The sequence below is a fragment of the Ursus arctos genome, unplaced genomic scaffold, assembly GCF_023065955.2.
Source record: "Ursus arctos isolate Adak ecotype North America unplaced genomic scaffold, UrsArc2.0 scaffold_27, whole genome shotgun sequence".
Taxonomy (NCBI): Eukaryota; Metazoa; Chordata; class Mammalia; order Carnivora; family Ursidae; genus Ursus; species Ursus arctos.
In genome coordinates, this window is record NW_026622952.1 from 15,397,790 (window position 1) to 15,414,328 (window position 16,539).

Here is a 16,539-nt window from a genome sequence, read left to right on the forward strand (position 1 = left end):
GTTTGGGCGAGAAATTTGCATAGATATACCCGCTCGCCAATTTTGTTTTTGTTTTCATTTATTAAGGTAGAAACAAAAGAAAAATATCGAAGGTATTTTAAAAGTATACAAGATTTTACTGTTGTGACTGAATATATAAGCACGTAGTCTGTCACCCTTTCTAAAAAGTCAGTGGGACATACTCGGGAGTTCTTCATGAGTAATAAACAAACGATCCTTTTGTAGTTCATGAGCGTGATGATTGGGTGTTCACGCTGTTGTGTGACATGTGCCTCCCTCAAACCTTGTTACGACCTGGGCACATTACCCGTCTGACGTGAACTTGGAGGATCCTTTTTATCTTTCAACTCTCCTGAGAAAAGGTAGGGATTTTTGTCACTGTTTCTCAAGGTGGAAGTTACGGTTTCCGTTATTTCTAGGCCGAGATGTGTCTGCAGGTTGTTGGAGCAACTTTTCCCACCAGTCTAATTGTGATCGTTAGCTTTCGCGTTTCGGAGTCTGGTCTGGTACTGGGTGTAGCTTTTTGTTTGGAAGCCGGCTTTTTAAAGTGGGTGTCCGTAGGCTGCTGGAAGTCGAATGGTAGGCTAGTGTTGGGCGAAGAGTTGGCGTGGGGAACTGACCCCCTCTCCAGAAGCGAGGCCACCGCGAAGGAGAGGTGGCCAGAGCGGCGCAGTCGCGCTCCCGGCGGGCTAGCGGGCGTGAGCGCGCGGCGCTGGGCTGCAGGCTTGTGCAGTACTGGGTTTGGGCGGTAGGCGACGCAGGGAGCAAGTCCCGAGTCAGTGGGCGGAGGGGATCTGCAGGTTCAAGGTGGGGGGCCCACAAGCACCTGCCTTCGGTTAGAGACAAGATGAGGCGGAGCGGGGCGGAGAGCCACTGCCCGGTGCGACCCTTTGTTCTTGCCCGTGTCATGCTACGTCAGCACTACTTGTCCCCTCGCTGCGGGTTTCCTGAGTGTAGAAATGTGTGCAGTTGACCTGGGGTACTCCATTGGAGGGTAGTGACTCCCCCTGGGAGTTTGTCGGTGACTGCATGTAGCTTCCCCCTTGTCGTAGGAGCCCGGGGAAGCGGACTTCATTGCTGCCAAGGCGTGAGCGGGAGCGCGGAGAAATGGGCGGCGCACACCTGGAGGGTATGGAGGGGTTGGAGAGCCGTATCGGGGGCTGCTCGGAGGGGGACCCTCCGCGGGCAACTCCGCAGCTCGCGGACGCTGCTCAAATCCGTGCTGCGGAGTGGGCCGGCTGGGCCTGCGGCGCGGGCCGGCTGGGCCTGCGGCGCGCTTCCAGCAGCTCAGCTACTGGCGTTGGGATTCCTGCGCCCCTCGAGTCCGGAGAAAGCCCTGCAGGGTTTTTCCATTCTTGGGGAGGGAGGATGTGTGTGGAGAGGGAGGTCTCAACCGTACTTTCTCCTCCCCAGGGGTGATTATGGTCCGCAAAGACACTGTGCTTTTGTCCCATCTGGGGGAGAGGGTACTGCTTGCGAGTATCCTGTGTGAGCTGTCTTCCTTGCTCCCTTCTTCCTTTCGCTCCCTTCGCTCGCTATGTGCCTTTGGGGGAGAGTTCAGTAACCTGTCTGTGCCGTTATTTCTTTAACCGTAAAATGTGAGGAATCATAGTCCCCACTTCTTAGGATTGTTATTTAAAATAAAGGAGTTAAATATGTGTCAACGGGGGGGGGGGGGGGGCGCCTGGGTAGCGCAGTCGTTAAAGCGTCTGCCTTCGGCTCAGGGCGTGATCCTGGTGTACCGGGATCGAGTCCCACATCAGGCTCCTCTGCTATGAGCCTGCTTCTTCCTCTCCCACTCCCCCTGCTGTGTTCCCTCTCTCGCTGGCTGTCTCTCTCTGTCAAATAAATAAATAAAATCTTTAAAAAAAAAAAAATATGTGTCAACGGCTTAGATTGGTCTCCAGTGAGTGTTAAATACCGGCGTTAATTGTTAAACCACAGATTATGTATTTATTTACGTTTCCTCTTTTAAGGGAATTTTGGGGTTAGGACCCTTCCTCTCTGCCTCTTTCATTTGGCCTTGCCTTCTCTGACCAATTGGTGGCACTCATGATTTTCTAAGTAATTTCAAACATTGATTTAAAAAAAAAAAGTTCCTGCCATGGGGATTCTCCCATATTAAGGTCGGCGTGGGAGGAAGATGCCAACCAACAGAGTGTCATTGTGTCCCTCCTGTGTGTGAGCCTGTCTGCCCTGTTCCACGCACTCTTTGTGCTAAGTGGATCCAAGATCTCACTCCCTTGTGAGCAAATTGCTTGTGTTGCAGGCGTCTCCCCCTCTTCACTCTGAGTTTCCTGAGGCCAGAGACCATGTCTTTATCCCCAGTGCCTGGCACTATTTAGCCACGCAATAAATGTTTGTTGAACCCACAAGTCTACCCACAGAAGAACGGCTGAATAAACCACGGAACAGCCACACAATGCAGTTCTGTGCAGCTTTACAAAAGAATGAAGCCCATCTCTGTGGAAGGCCACAGAACTCCAGGATACATTAAGTGAAAAAAGCAAGGCTGGGACCACATATACGTTGCCTTTCTTCTAAGAAAGATGTGTGCATTTGCTTACATTTTTAAGAAGAGGCAATGGAGGTGTAAATCACAAACTAATAAGAATGGTTACATATAGGAAAAAAAGAGTGAAGGGAATGGGAGTGGAAGCTAGGCTTATTTTCATATACTGTGTTTTATAGTTTGACTTTGGAATCATGTAAATGGTGTACATGGTTATTTTTTTTTAAAGAAAATAACAAATCATTTTCCCAAAGGAAAAAAAAGTCACTAATCAAAGTGTTATCAGGAGTTACTGACATAACTACCTGGAAAAATAAGTAACTGACTTTAGAATTCATTATTTTGACTACATATCCCTAGCATGACACATCCTCAGGAAAAAAAGAATGGCAAAGAAATCAAACTGCACTTAATAATAGTATTTATTAGTAATAATGCTGGTATTGTTGTTTAGCTGCTACTGCATGTATTTGTATTGTACATATATGTGTAAGTAAAATAGTAAATAAGTCATTGAACTGATATCGTTAGATACCAAGGTCTTCAGTGAAAGACGAAGAGATACAAGTCTCAAATCAATGATATTAGGGATAAGTTGTATAATGGAAAATTTGAATCGGCAATGGCAATGTGAGTCATGATTAATTTTTCTCTTTCTACAAAATACATATATGTTAGCTGTGTCCACTGAAAAGGCCAAGCAGCAATGGCAATCCATTGGCTATGAACAGCCCTAGTGTCCAAACTGGTCGTCTGAATGCCATTGCCCACTAAGACAAACAAAGACCCCTTTAGGAGATGATTGATTTCAGAACTGGGGCAGGGATTGTGTAAGATGAGCCTGTGGCATTTTGTTATGCCAGAAAGTAAGGTAGCTATCAAATACTACTAAGGTCATGTCAAAAGAGCCCAAGAACAAAGATAACAGGGGCACCCTTTGGCTAAAGATGGAACAGTTTGGGCTGAAGAAAGAATAATGACTGATTGATTGAAACATATCAAATGTATACAAATCCATGAATGCATAATAATATATTTTAAAATCCCTCATTGTTTACTCTTGTATCATCTAAGGAGCTATTTGTTTGGAAAATTGGTAAATAAGAGGGGAAAAAATCAAGCATTTATTCTGCTATCATTTCAGGGTAACCAAATAGTTTGTAAGAAAAATAAATGCAACAGAACAGTTGGAATTAGAGAGTCACTCTTCACAACTCATAAAGAAACACTGGGACAAGGCAGCAACAGCCATGCTAATAAAAATATGAGGTGGCTGGCTCAGTGAGTGGGTAGAGCATGGGACTCTTGATCTCAGGGTGGTGAGTTCAAGCCCCATGTTGGGCATAGAGATTACTTAAAAATAAAAATTTAAAAAGTATGTTGGTGGGAAACATATAATGGCTGAATCAAGTTAAAAACCCTGAACCCACTGATTTATCTTAACATCACTGAGTGAGACAGACAGATACCACATGCCTCCTGTTGCAATGCAATAGGAAGTACACAGCATCTACGAAATATTCTTGCACAAACATTGAACCTTCATGTAATCGAACTTCAAGATCTAACTACCAAATGGCAAGAAACATGGAGGACAAAGAAACAGATGAAAAGAGACTACAATGGTTTAATCAGCCGAATCAGGATGTGAGCAGTTCCACAAATTACCCAGTTTCTTCAGTCGATGACGAACATGAAAGAAATGGAGTAGAAGGAGAACTGATAGAGATTAAAAGTTTTTAAAGACATCTCAACCGGGGCGCCTGCGTGGCTCAGTCGTTAAGCGTCTGCCTTCGGCTCAGGGCGTGATCCTGGCGTTCTGGAATCAAGCCCCACATCAGGCTCCTCTGCTGGGAGCCTGCTTCTTCCTCTCCCACTCCCCTTACCTGTGTTCCCTCTCTCGCTGGCTGTCTCTCTCTCTCTGTCAAATAAATAAATAAAATATTTTAATAAATAAATAAAGACATCTCAACTATATGCAGTGTCGGATCTTATTCTCAATACATTGGAAAAAGACATACAGAAGGCAATTGAGAGAAGGTTAAAGGGTAAAAAGGTGTAAATTGGGTCTGTCCAGGCCAACTTGATCACCCTGGTGTTGCACAATTGTGTGGAATTATTGTTACTCTTTAGATCGACAATGTTATTGTATTTATTTTTATAAGCTCTATGGCAGAAAAGCAATTCTCAAAACTTTTAGTCTCAAAATTCTTTACACTTCTAAAAATTACTGAGTCATACTCCCAAGGATGTCTAGCATCAAGAATGCTGAAAATAACAAATTTTGGAAAAGCTATGGAGAATTGGAATGCCTATACCTTGTTGGTTGAAATGTAAAATGGTGCAGCTGCTGTGGAAAACTGACAGTTTCTCAAAAAGTTAAGCATAGAGTAACACAGAGTTAGACTCAGCAATTCTGGTCCTAGGTATGGAGCCAAGAGAATTAAAAACATGTATCCATACAAAAACTTGGACACAAATGTTCTTAGTAGCGTTATTCATAATAGCCAAAAGCAGAAACAAGCCCAAAGTCCATAAACTGATGAACGAATAAACAACATGTGGCATATACATGCAGTGGAATATTAGGTACAAAAAGTGAGGGGGTTCTGGCCCCTGCTACAATGTGGATGAATCCTAATGACATTATGCTAAGTGAAAAGATTCCATGTATATCAAATGTTCAGAAGAAACAAGTCGGGGTCAGAAAGAGGATGTGGAGGGGGAAGAATTGAGACTAACGGGTAGAGGATATGGAGTTTCTTTTTTAGGGTGATAAGAATGTTCTGGAGTTAGCTAGTGGTGCCGGTTGCCCAACCTTGTAAAAATACTAAAACCTACTGAATTATATACTTTAAAAAGGTGAATCCTTTGGTTATGTGAATTAAATCTCAAATAAAATAGTAAAAATGTATTGGGGACCCCCAAGAGCTTTTCTTTATGTGAAATAAATTTTTTTTTCCTAGGCGCCTGGTTGGCTCAGCCGGTTAAGCATCTGCCTTCGGCTCGGTCATGATCCCAGGGTCCTGGGATGAAGTTGCCCACATCAAGCCCTCAACAGGCTCGGCGCTCAGTGGGAAGTCGTCCTTTCCCTGTCCCTCTGCCCCTCCCCTCTGCTCGGGCTCTCTTTCTCTCACGCGCTCTCTCTCTCTCAAAATAAATAAATAAAATCTTTTGAAAAATAAAATATCCATTTGATTCTTTTAAAACAGCAATAACATAAATATACATGTTTAAATAAACCTGTTTTCAAATTTATTTTTATGAAAATAAGCACATAGTCCAAGACAAAACAAACAAACAAACCCAGAGTGGCATTGTCTTACATTTTTGTAAACAGATTTGTAAAATTTTGCAACTCGGTCTTATCAGTTTAGTTCGAGACAGCTGGATTCTCAGATCTGCTGCTGCTTTCAGTCTGCGACTGAAAACGCCACTGCACATCCGTGAGTGGATGAGAAGGAAAAAGACAGTGTTAGTATTATTATAATGGTAGTTTTCAGCTGGCGGACCTCCTCAGCTCAAAACCCTCAGGGGTCTCCAGATCCCACTTTGCGAGCTGCTATGAGAAGGACACAACAAGTATTAACAGTCCACATGAGATGATGTCTGGGATTCACTTTAAAATACTCCCTGGATATGTAAAGATGCCCAGATGAATCTGACACATCCCTGCTTCAGCGGCTCTCACCTGCTGGCGTGTGCACCAAGAGGGGGCTGCGGGGAAGAGCCGTAATGAAGGCCTTTGAGACACGATGTCCCCTATCCCGAGTGTCAGACGCTCTGCTCAGCGCCTTCCAGACGCTTGTCCTCACAGCCACCCTCTGAGCCTAGCAGCACTCTCTCCATTCTGCAGAGGAGGCTCCTGAAGCTAAGAAGTTGGGTCACTTGCCCAAGATGCCACACTGGAAAGGGGTCAAGTGAGGACTTGAGGTGAGGTCCGTTTGACCCCCAAAGCCTGTGTGCTTCATGGCTCTGACCTTCCTTCCTAAACCCCCAGGTGCACAATTAAAAGTGGAGGGTCCCTTTCGCTGCACACCTCGTGAATGGCCACCCTCCACAGAGGCCCCGATGGTCACCTGGGGAGCCTACCGTCTTTAGAACTAATAACATCACTGGATTGGTCATTATATGGCACCTGGCCCTTCATTCAATCCGCACAATGGAAATTCACAGAGTAAGCCTTTTAGCCACATTCGCGTCCTCTCCTTAACTCTCCCTTCCTCTCCCTCCAGTTTTTGCAAAGCAATCTGGCAACATCTCTTCAAAGAAGAAATGAATTCCTTGGCAGCTGTGTTCCTGAGACTATCAAATACAGATGACCGTACGTAAGGCTATGGGTTCTTAAGACCACAAGGAGAAACAAGTAGGTTCATTGTGTGGTTTCATAGGGCAAAAACCTGAACGCAAAGCAAAGGCTCACCAGGAGCACCTTCACACTGGGGAATTCTCTCGCCATTCACAAAGAGAATGAAGTGGAGCTAAACCAGGGGACTAGGGGGGTCCCCACAAGGTATTGTGCAATGGTGGACATGGGATGCAAGAGATGCCGTGACTGCCTGTTTATAAGACAGTGCTTTAAAAAAACGCATGCCTTTCTAAGTAGATACATGCCTAGGTATGGGTCGAAGAATACCTGAGCCAGGAGGAAACACGGGAGCGTATCTCCCAGCTTCTCAGCATAGATGGCCCTGGGCGCTCAGGTGGGGAAAAGGAGGAAGAGAGGAAGCTGCTGGAGTTTTAGCACAACAAACACACAGAAAGGAAAGCCTGGCCACACCTTTTCACAAAGCACAGAGGCCACCGTGTGCACCCACGTAAAATTATGTATGAATGTGGTTATGGACAAAGAGATTAAATTTTTAACTATTTCCCTTAAGGAGAAATGGAAGAATGCAATAAATTCCAGAGATTTGGTGGCTAAACCTTTAGCTGTATCTCTCAAGGTTTCCAAGACCATACGACCAACGGTATGCGGTGAAGACTTTCTCATCAGGAGAAACAAAAATGAGAGAAAGTAAAACAAAAAACCAAAACCCAGAGTTTGCTCCCTTTCTTTCTCCGAAGAGTCAAAACTGATGTGTGCAGAGCAGGACAGCGTTTGCAGCTCCGTCTTTCAGGGTTCACGTGGTCTCGGCGTGGTTAATAATAGGATTGGGAACTCACTGGAAGGTAATTACGGCTTGCGGCAAAGCCACTTTTCTGATGACGGGCCAAATGGAAAAAACGAGAGTCCAATATTTACAACCCCTGAAGGCCTATGGAGAATGAGGTTACCACTATATCTTTTTGCCTGGGAGGCTACAGAGGTTTGAACAGAATGAAGGCTGGTCTGGGTGAAGAGAGTATACTAATTATTTGGAAGGCTCCCATGTTCATAGGATTTGTAGGGTAAGCACCAAATGGCTTTTAATGAGCCAGAATTCTTTGAAACAGCGTAGCAAAGAGAGCTATAAACAAAAGAATCTTGTAAACATAGACTATCCACCAGAGTAAGGAAAGTCAGAGGCATGTTGAAAATTGACTCAACAAGTCAGCTTTCACTGTGCTAGAAAATACCCACTGCATGTCCCGTGTATCTTTCTCCCTCCTAAAGGTCTAGGTTCGCTTACCTTCTTTTTCAGATCGGTGCCGTCAGCGTCATATTTCTACACGTGTTTTTTATTAGTGTATTAGTCTAAACACATCTTACCCAGGGACTGGTCCTTCCGCAGGGACTGGGCTCTTGCTCACTGTGTCTCTTTGAGGACCTCATTCCAACCGCATTCCCTTCCCGTGCCCTAATCCTTCCCTGTGGTGCTCCAAAGGGCTGACTCCATTCCACTGTTCGAATGTTCTCCCCGACACCATGCCCCCCTGCAGCAAGGACTCCGATTCTCTGCTCAGCGAAATGTCTTCAAATGGAAAACAAAGTAACAAACCCGCACATGTTGCCTCACTCCCCACCTATATCGTCCCCTTAGAATGTCGTTTCTCACGGGAAGCTTGCTCCTGGTTACGTCTGTCGAGTTTTGAAAACTATAATAGCTCCCCTCTGTTTTTGAAAATGCCCTTGAAGAAACAGGCCATTTGTCTTGTGAAAGGACTGCAACTCTGGGTTTGGCAGATGGCTTCTTCTTGTTGTCTTTGAATTTTCCCCTTTATCTCCCCCATTTCCTATAGAGAGATAGTCAGACCTAGAGGCCGGATTAAAGGCAGGCTCAGCCTTGGGGGCAGGGCTGTGTACTTCTGATTGTATCACTAGAGGCTCGGGATTTCCCACTTTTACTGATGAGAGAGCGATCTGCTATAAAGTTCCCCATCAGTCTTTCCCCTGATATTTCAATACAGTTTGGACGGGAAAAGCAGGGAAACGGCTTGATTCTTCCCCTTTATTGACCGGGTTTTAGAATGAGTTTAGTGCCCTAGTTTAGTTAGTTTCATATGATCTCAAGGAATTTTATAGATTCGATGAGATTCATTCCATTGTCATTATTCTTTTCATACTCTAATTGTCCTATCTCTTGCCAAAGGGAGGCTTTTTTTTTTTTTTAAGATTTATTTACTTACTTTAGAGAGAAAAACCATAGGCATGCACACTTGTATGAGTGAGGGGAGGGGCAGAGGGAGAGGGAGAGAAGCAGATTTCCTGCTGAGCACGGAGCCGAACAGAGGGGCTCCTCCCTGGTCAATCTCATGGCCCTGAGATCATGACCTGAGCGGAAATCAAGAGTCGGACCCTTAACCGACTGAGCTCCCAGGCGCTCCTGGCCAAAGGGAGTCTTTAAAATATTTTTTTTTAAAAGATAGTCTAATTTTTAGAGCAGTTTAAGGTTCACACCAAAATTGAGCATAAGACACAGATTTCCTATATACCCCTTGTCCCCACCCTCTCCCTCCCCTACACACATATTAGAGGCCAATGGGAGTCTTTTCATCTTGGCTCCTGTGTCTTTCTGACATGACCAGTAGTCTTGGGTTTCTTCCTTGCGTTCTAGAATGGCAAGACTGAATCAACCATTCCAGAGCCCTGGCTCCTTCTAAGGGGAAATGCTATTTAAAGGCTATAATCGAAAGAGTGGGATGCCATTGCTCCTGAGGTTTTTTTCCTTATTTTAGGTTTCCAGGCTCAACAGACACATCTAAGAAATATGTGTTCTTTAGAAAATGAAAATAAATCATGGATTCATATTGATATTTCCTATTGAAATTAAGATATCAGGCTTATACTTTTAAAGTATGAAACATCTCTTTCACTTCTCACAACATTAACAATTACTTCTTTGCTTTAACCTAAATATACACATAAAGGTATTAAAATAGAAGTGTTATCACTAAAGATTATTGAACATAATTGAAGATTTCTTTGCTGTTCTTTTTTATCTTTAGGATATACTGGTAAATAATTACAACCAAATGCTACGTGTCTAGCCACCTGAAAAATTTTTTACTTTTTCTTATTTAAAAAAAAAATCTTTTTAAAGATTTTGTTTAGTTATTTATTTGACAGAGAGAGAGCACAAGCAGGGGGAGCGGTAGGAAGAGGAAGAAGCAGACTCCCTGCTGAGCAAGGAGCCCAACGGGGACTCGGTCCGGTCCAGGGGCCCCCCCAGGAGCATCGGATCATGACCTGAGCCAAAGGCAGGCGCTTAACCTCCTAAGCCACCCAGGTGCCCCGAAAAATTTGTTTCTTTTGTTTATGGCTCTGTGACCAACTCAATCTACGTTTAGTAGATTCATTTATTTTTGTTTCTTCTCAGCTCTTCAGGAATGGCTTCTTTCTTCTCATTCACTTTTCAACACACGCAACTCGGCCTCCACCCCCGCCCCCCACTCCAGCAAAACTGCTCTTGGGCCACCAGTAGCTCTCATTGCCAAAGTCAGCAGCCACTTTCCTCCATCTCTTATTTGATTGCTAAGGAACATTTGACTCTTGATCTTTCTCTCTTGAAAGCCTTCTCTTCTCTAGCCTGTGGAGAGCTCACCTCTCCTGGTTCTCTTTCCTCCTCTGTCACTCCTTCCCCTTTCCCACACCCTCTGCCTCCTCCTGGTCTTGAAAGGTGGTGGTGCTTTGGAACGTGTCATGGACCCCTTTCTCATTGCCAGTCCTCTCCCCCCGCCCAGGGGAGCCCATGCTGCCCATGGCCTTCAATCCCATCTGTAAGTTCAACCCCCGCTGGGGACATCTCGCCCATGCGTGCCGCTGGGCTTCGGAACGGTGCATTTCAGATTCCCACCTAGCCTCTCCTTTGCTGTGCCTTTGGGTAAATTAAATATTTCTAAAACGAAATCGGAATCTTCCCCTCCAAAGCTTCTCTTTCTATAACCTCATTCCGATTGAGTAACCCTTCTCTCCACCAAGCCATTTAGCCAGAAACCGGTCATCCTTGCTGGTCCCTCCCTCCCCACATGTCATCTGGTAGCAAGTTCTATTGACTTTTTTCTCCAAAATTATATCCTGAATTCATTAGTGTTTCTTTGCTGCCACTACCACCATCTCGGTCCAAGCCCACCTCACCTGAGCCACTCTGCAGCCTTCCAGTTGGCCTCTTGCCCCCATGCTTGCCCACCATCCCATCTCCATGAAAAAGTTAACTCAAATAATGTCGCTTCTCTTCTTAAATCCTGTTATCATAAATTCAAACTCCTTACTGTGGCCACTTGGCCCTACAGGATGTGCCCCAGTGTCCCTGCAGTCTCGTCTTATACCCCCACTTCCCTTCTCTTGCTGAGCTCCAACCACGCCAGATTGGTTCCCCGACCACCCAGGCTCCGTCTGGCCTCCACGTGCTCACAGATGCTTTTTCTGCCTGATCTTTCTTCAGTTCTTGTCGTTCTTCTGGTTTCTGCTTAAATGCCTCTTGCTCAGAAAGGCCTTTCCTGCCTGCACTCACCCCCAGCCCATGTTTAATTCAGGTGGGTGCTGCATACTTGATCGTGTTTGGCACCTGTATACGTGATGTTCGTCACCTGTATACGTGATGTTCGTTTCGTGTCTCTCGTAAGACCACACGCATCTTGGGAACAGGGGCCACTGTGGTCTCTGTGGGTCGGCACGGTGGCCGGCTCGTCGCAGGCACTCGGTTCGTATACGTTGGCTGACCGATAAATTCAAAATGTTCGAGGTATGTATTCCTCTGTATTTGGCTCCAAGTACAATGACCCATATCTGACTTCTCTACAGATGGCATAGTTGCTGGATATCAGCCATGCCCAGTGAAGGAAAGCAAAGTGCAGCACCTATGACATCGTGTATAGTTGATAAAGGACTATCGGACTGTTGGGGGAAATACACAAGCTTTCTTGTTTCTTGCAGACTTGTCACTCAGTCCTCTTATTTGCGGGTCTAAGTCCCTATTACTTTAGAAACAAAAATAGCTTATATTTGAATGTGACTTTGAGTCTGTATTACACGTGCTTTTATGTACTTTTTTTTTCATTTTTTAAAATTAAATTCATTTAATTAACATATAATGTATTATTGGTTTCTGAGGTTTCTTAACCACACTGTGGAGGCACTTACTATTAGCTCCATTTTACAGAGGAGAAATGGGAGGCCTCACTTAACAGAACCAGGCCAGGTCTCCCAGCTAATTGGAGACAGAGCTGGGTTTAAAACCCATTTTTTGTTTATTCCACTGTACAAATTAGCCTCATAATGAGGAGCAGCAAGGAAGGTACCCCTGATCGCCTAAAAAGCCACAGTTCATCACTATAAACCTTTTGTTTCTCAAATACTAAGCCCCCCCCCCCCCCCGGTAAAACTAATAATTATGAACGAAAACCATCCATTCAAAACTTCTCTCTACATTTGTGCTAGCTTCATATATTTCTCTTTGTAAACCTGACTTAAGGAAATTCTGTTGTGGGGCGCCTGGGTGGCGCAGTCGTTAAGCGTCTGCCTTTAGCTCAGGGCGTGATCCCGGTGTTGCGGGATCGAGCCCCGCATCAGGCTCCTCCGCTGGGAGCCTGCTTCTTCCTCTCCCACTCCCCCTGCTTGTGTTCCCTCTCTCGCTGGCTGTCTCTATCTCTGTTGAATAAATAAATAAAATCTTTAAAAAAAGAAAAAAGGAAATTCTGTTGTATTCTAGAGCAATGTCTCACTTGGAGAAAAACTGATTTTATATGAAGATTTTACTGTTTCAAAGTTCAGAAATCAACAAATGGAAAAGTCCTCAGGTCTCATTTTTAAAGACTTTTTTAGACCTAAAAAGACTCAAACATAGAATTCCCTTAAGTAATGAAACCTGCCTGACACATTTAAGGCAACTTTTCATTTCAGTGTGTGCGCCGTTACCAGAGCGTATACAGTAGAGATACTTGTAAATGCGTTGCCTGTATGTGCGCCGTTACCAGAGCGTATACAGTAGAGATACTTGTAAATGCGTTGCCTGTATGTGCGCCGTTACCAGAGCGTATACAGTAGAGATACTTGTAAATGCGTTGCCTGTATGTGCGCCGTTACCAGAGCGTATACAGTAGAGATACTTGTAAATGCGTTGCCTGTATGCGCGCCGTTACCAGAGCGTATAAAGTAGAGATACTTGTAAATGCGTTGCCTGTTTCTCAATCTGAATGGATAAATGTCTAATCTTCAGACTTGTAATGAATTTGCTAGATTACTGTCTTTACTATATCTGCAGCATATAATAAAGGAGTAATCTGCAGCTTTGCAGAATAATTAAGTTGAGGCCATTACATTCTAACCACAGAGAAATGCAGATTTCCCCCTCTTTGGCATTCTTCTTTTCAAAAAGGTTGCTTAAAGTGGTATTTAAAAGATAATTCCAGCTTGCTAAATTTAGGGTGTGGAAAAAGTCCAAAATGAGAATATTCCATGGGTAATTGCGCAAGAAATGGTAATATGTGCACTGAGAGGAGGATGTCCTACACTCTCGATGCATTTCTCCCCTCCCCCCCTTCCTTTTTTCCTCGATGCCAGCATAAAATGGAGCAAGGTTAAAAGTTACCAGAGGCAGAGAAAAAAGCTTTCTCACCTCATTTTAAATATAAGATGATTTCCTATCTGAGTAATTTCTAAAACCACCCCGACGTCAGAGCTTCCCTTCAGAATTTAGCAGCAAGTTATCAGAAAGTGCGTATCTTCATATTCAAGGCAGATTTCTGGTCATTCTCCGTTCACTTGCAAAGAGAGAAGCTAACTGTAAAATTTAATGTAAGAAGTGTCTCGGTATCTGAAGTTGGCTTTCAAATGCATTGAAAAATACACTGATTATGGATAAATGGATAGGTATGGGATAAAACAAATACCAGAATGTTCATCGTGGAATGCAGGTAGTTCGCTCTGTACTTCTCCAACCTGAAAAGGAAAATGGTGGTGGGTCCCAAGGTGAGTGCGGATGGTCACCTTAGCTCCCAGGTAGCAGCCTGAGAGGGTGTGAGCGGAGGAAGCTGTGTGGGTTCCTGGATGAGCTGGACCCTCGGCACCTCGGCAAGCTTCCCATACTGCAGGCTGGACACCAGGGATGAGGGATGTGGGGTCTCTGGGGCCCAGAGAACAGACAGATCTGTTGTTTCATAGCACGTACAGAGGATGGGGGGAGAGTAGTGAGCTGCTTAAGACTGTTAAGGCTCATGAATAATTTGGGGAGGAAGGCAAACACAGTGTGCACACAAAGACGAGGAGAAGGTTGGCGGCTCGGGGTCAAAGGCAATTTGAAGGCAAGAAAGCAGTCTATTTCTGGAGTGACTGAGTTTGTGATGGAGGTTTATGCCGGCAATGTAATAGCAAAGCCCACCGCTAAGTTGCTTGCCCCTTCGTCTTTATCCAGCCAGATTTAAAATCCTCCAGTTCCTCCCTCATAGGACTTTTTATAGCTTCTCTGTTTTTCCGCAGACATAAAAATTGGAGTCAAATTATCCAACAGAGATTTGGCGAATACTGAAGAAGGCAGAGAGGCTGACTCCCTGGCTGAGTACAGCCATGCTGTTGCATTTTGGATGTTTGGATTTTTCTCAACTTCTGCCCAACTTGACAACCACTGTGCTTCCAAATCGGCTTCTCTCCACTGAAGCAAACCTGGGTTTTCCTTCTCTTGGGTTTGGATTTATTGGCCCCTCTCATATTGCGTCATGCCTTTAAAGTCATCATGGATTCTCCTGTCTTGGAGGGTATCAGCCACCTTCCTGAGACTTAATGAGCATATATAAATATCAAACACGTGGAGACCCAGAGCTGGCTCCCGGGGGAGCTCGCACCATCATCTGGGTAAAAACCCTTAATAACTGGGCTGTCTTTTGAATGATTCATGACAAATCGTGGCCCATCAGGAGGGTTCTGTGGTAGCTTTGGTGCTCTCAGTAATGTCACAGGGTAGACTGTGATGAAGAAAAAAGGAAGACGGAGAAGAAAGGAACAAGAGAGGAGAGAGGATGGTAAGAAAACGTGCTGACGTATAGCAGTGATGGAGAGTGACAGAGACTGTGAACCGCACTAGCAGCCACCAAAGATGTCTCCTTGTGCTGCTGGTGGTGCTGGACATTTCCCCTTCTACAGAGCACATGCCCTGGTTTGTTGTTGAGACTGTCATATAGGGAGAGACGCAGAAGCCACTTCAAAGCACAAAGGTGACATTGGTCATATCGCCCCTGTCTACATAGTATGTCAGGTTTTTTTTTTTTAAGGTTTTATTTATTTATGACAGAGAGAGTGAGAAAGCACAAGCAGGGGGAACATCAGAGGGAGAGGGAGCAGCAGGCTTCCCCCTGTGCAGGGAACCCGAGGAGGGGCTCGATTCCAGGACGCTGGGATCATGCCCTGAGCCGAAGGCAGACGCTTAACCAACTGAGCCATCCAGGCACCCCAGTATGTCAGTTTATTAAAGGAAGAATTAAACGGGCATGATTTCTTAAAAAGTAGGACCAGTAGGAATCCAGTGGTGTTGATGGTCTGGGGTCTGAGGCATGGTAAGCAGCTTGATTTTCTCCCCAAGAATGGCATTGGTTACATATCAGCACACATGACTGGTCATCATTTGACCTTCTTGTCTCTAATTTGATCCCATCTGTTGCTCTGAATCTGTGCATACGGCTTTGACAGAAAGATTCACTTGTAGTGAGTGAGTGATAAGGTCAAGGGCATCCAGGTTATGCTGACACCCAGAGAGATTGAAGAAGGTGGAAGAATGGAAGACACAGGCTGTTGGTGTTGGGTGGGCATGGCAAAACCGGGGAGGCAGAAGAGCCCCAATGGGCAATGAGTGACTTTGAGTTGGAATGGAAGACCTGATGGGAGAGAAGGGGAACAGGAAGGTGCCATTCTTCAGGGCACCCATTGTCCCAATCTATCAATGCCCCGGACTTTCAAATTCTGAGTTTCTCATTCCCACTCCAATTAACCATTTTCTACCTGGTGGATCCACAGAAGATTCTTTAAAAGAAATAATCTGGGGCACCTGGGTGGCTCAGTCGGTTAAGCGTCTGCCTTCGGCTCGGGTCATGATCTCAGGGTCCTGGGATTGAGCCCTGCATCGGGCTCCCTGTTCAGTGCGGAGCCTGCTTCTCCCTCCCCCTCTGCCTCTCCCTGGGTTTGTGCTCTCTCGCTCTTGCTCACTCTCTCTCAAATAAAATCTTTAAAAACAAAATAAAAGCAGTCATCTATTGTGGAGCTAAAAAAAAAAAAAAAATCCATGGTCCTAGCTAATGGTAAGCACACAAATCAGCTGACAGTGCCCTGGAGTTCTTGTCTGCCCTGATGGCCTCAGCCCAGGAGCCAAGAGCACCTCCTGCTTTAAGTATCTTCATGGAGGGCAGTCTGCCTCCAAAGCTACTATCGGTCAACAAAGCCAACATTGAGCTTAGATCTGCATAATCGGTGTAATTACGAGTAAGCCATTTATTTGCTTTCCTCAACACTCTTTTCCTAATCCCAAACTCAGAGGGGATATATACACAGAGAAGAAAGCGAAATGTACTTTGTAAAAGAACTTGGTGGGTAAGTGGTCATTATCTTCTGATTGTTGGAATGGTGCTTGCTTACCACAGATCGTTGCAGTTAGGATCCTGGTATATATGATTATCGCTCAGCT

The 16,539-nt window shown here is 44.9% G+C and overlaps 1 long non-coding RNA gene and 1 other non-coding gene across 2 annotated transcripts; both read left to right on the forward strand.

Annotated features, from left to right (window-relative positions):
* The first annotated feature begins 187 nt into the window (after positions 1 to 187).
* On the forward strand, positions 188 to 5,699 carry LOC123001542 (uncharacterized). Its single transcript, XR_008955987.1, has 2 exons — positions 188 to 362; positions 5,479 to 5,699. It is a non-coding gene; the product is annotated as an uncharacterized LOC123001542 (long non-coding RNA).
* Positions 214 to 317, forward strand: LOC113262311 (small nucleolar RNA U13). Its single transcript, XR_003318758.1, has one exon. It is a non-coding gene; the product is annotated as a small nucleolar RNA U13 (small nucleolar RNA).
* Positions 5,700 to 16,539: the final 10,840 nt, after the last annotated feature.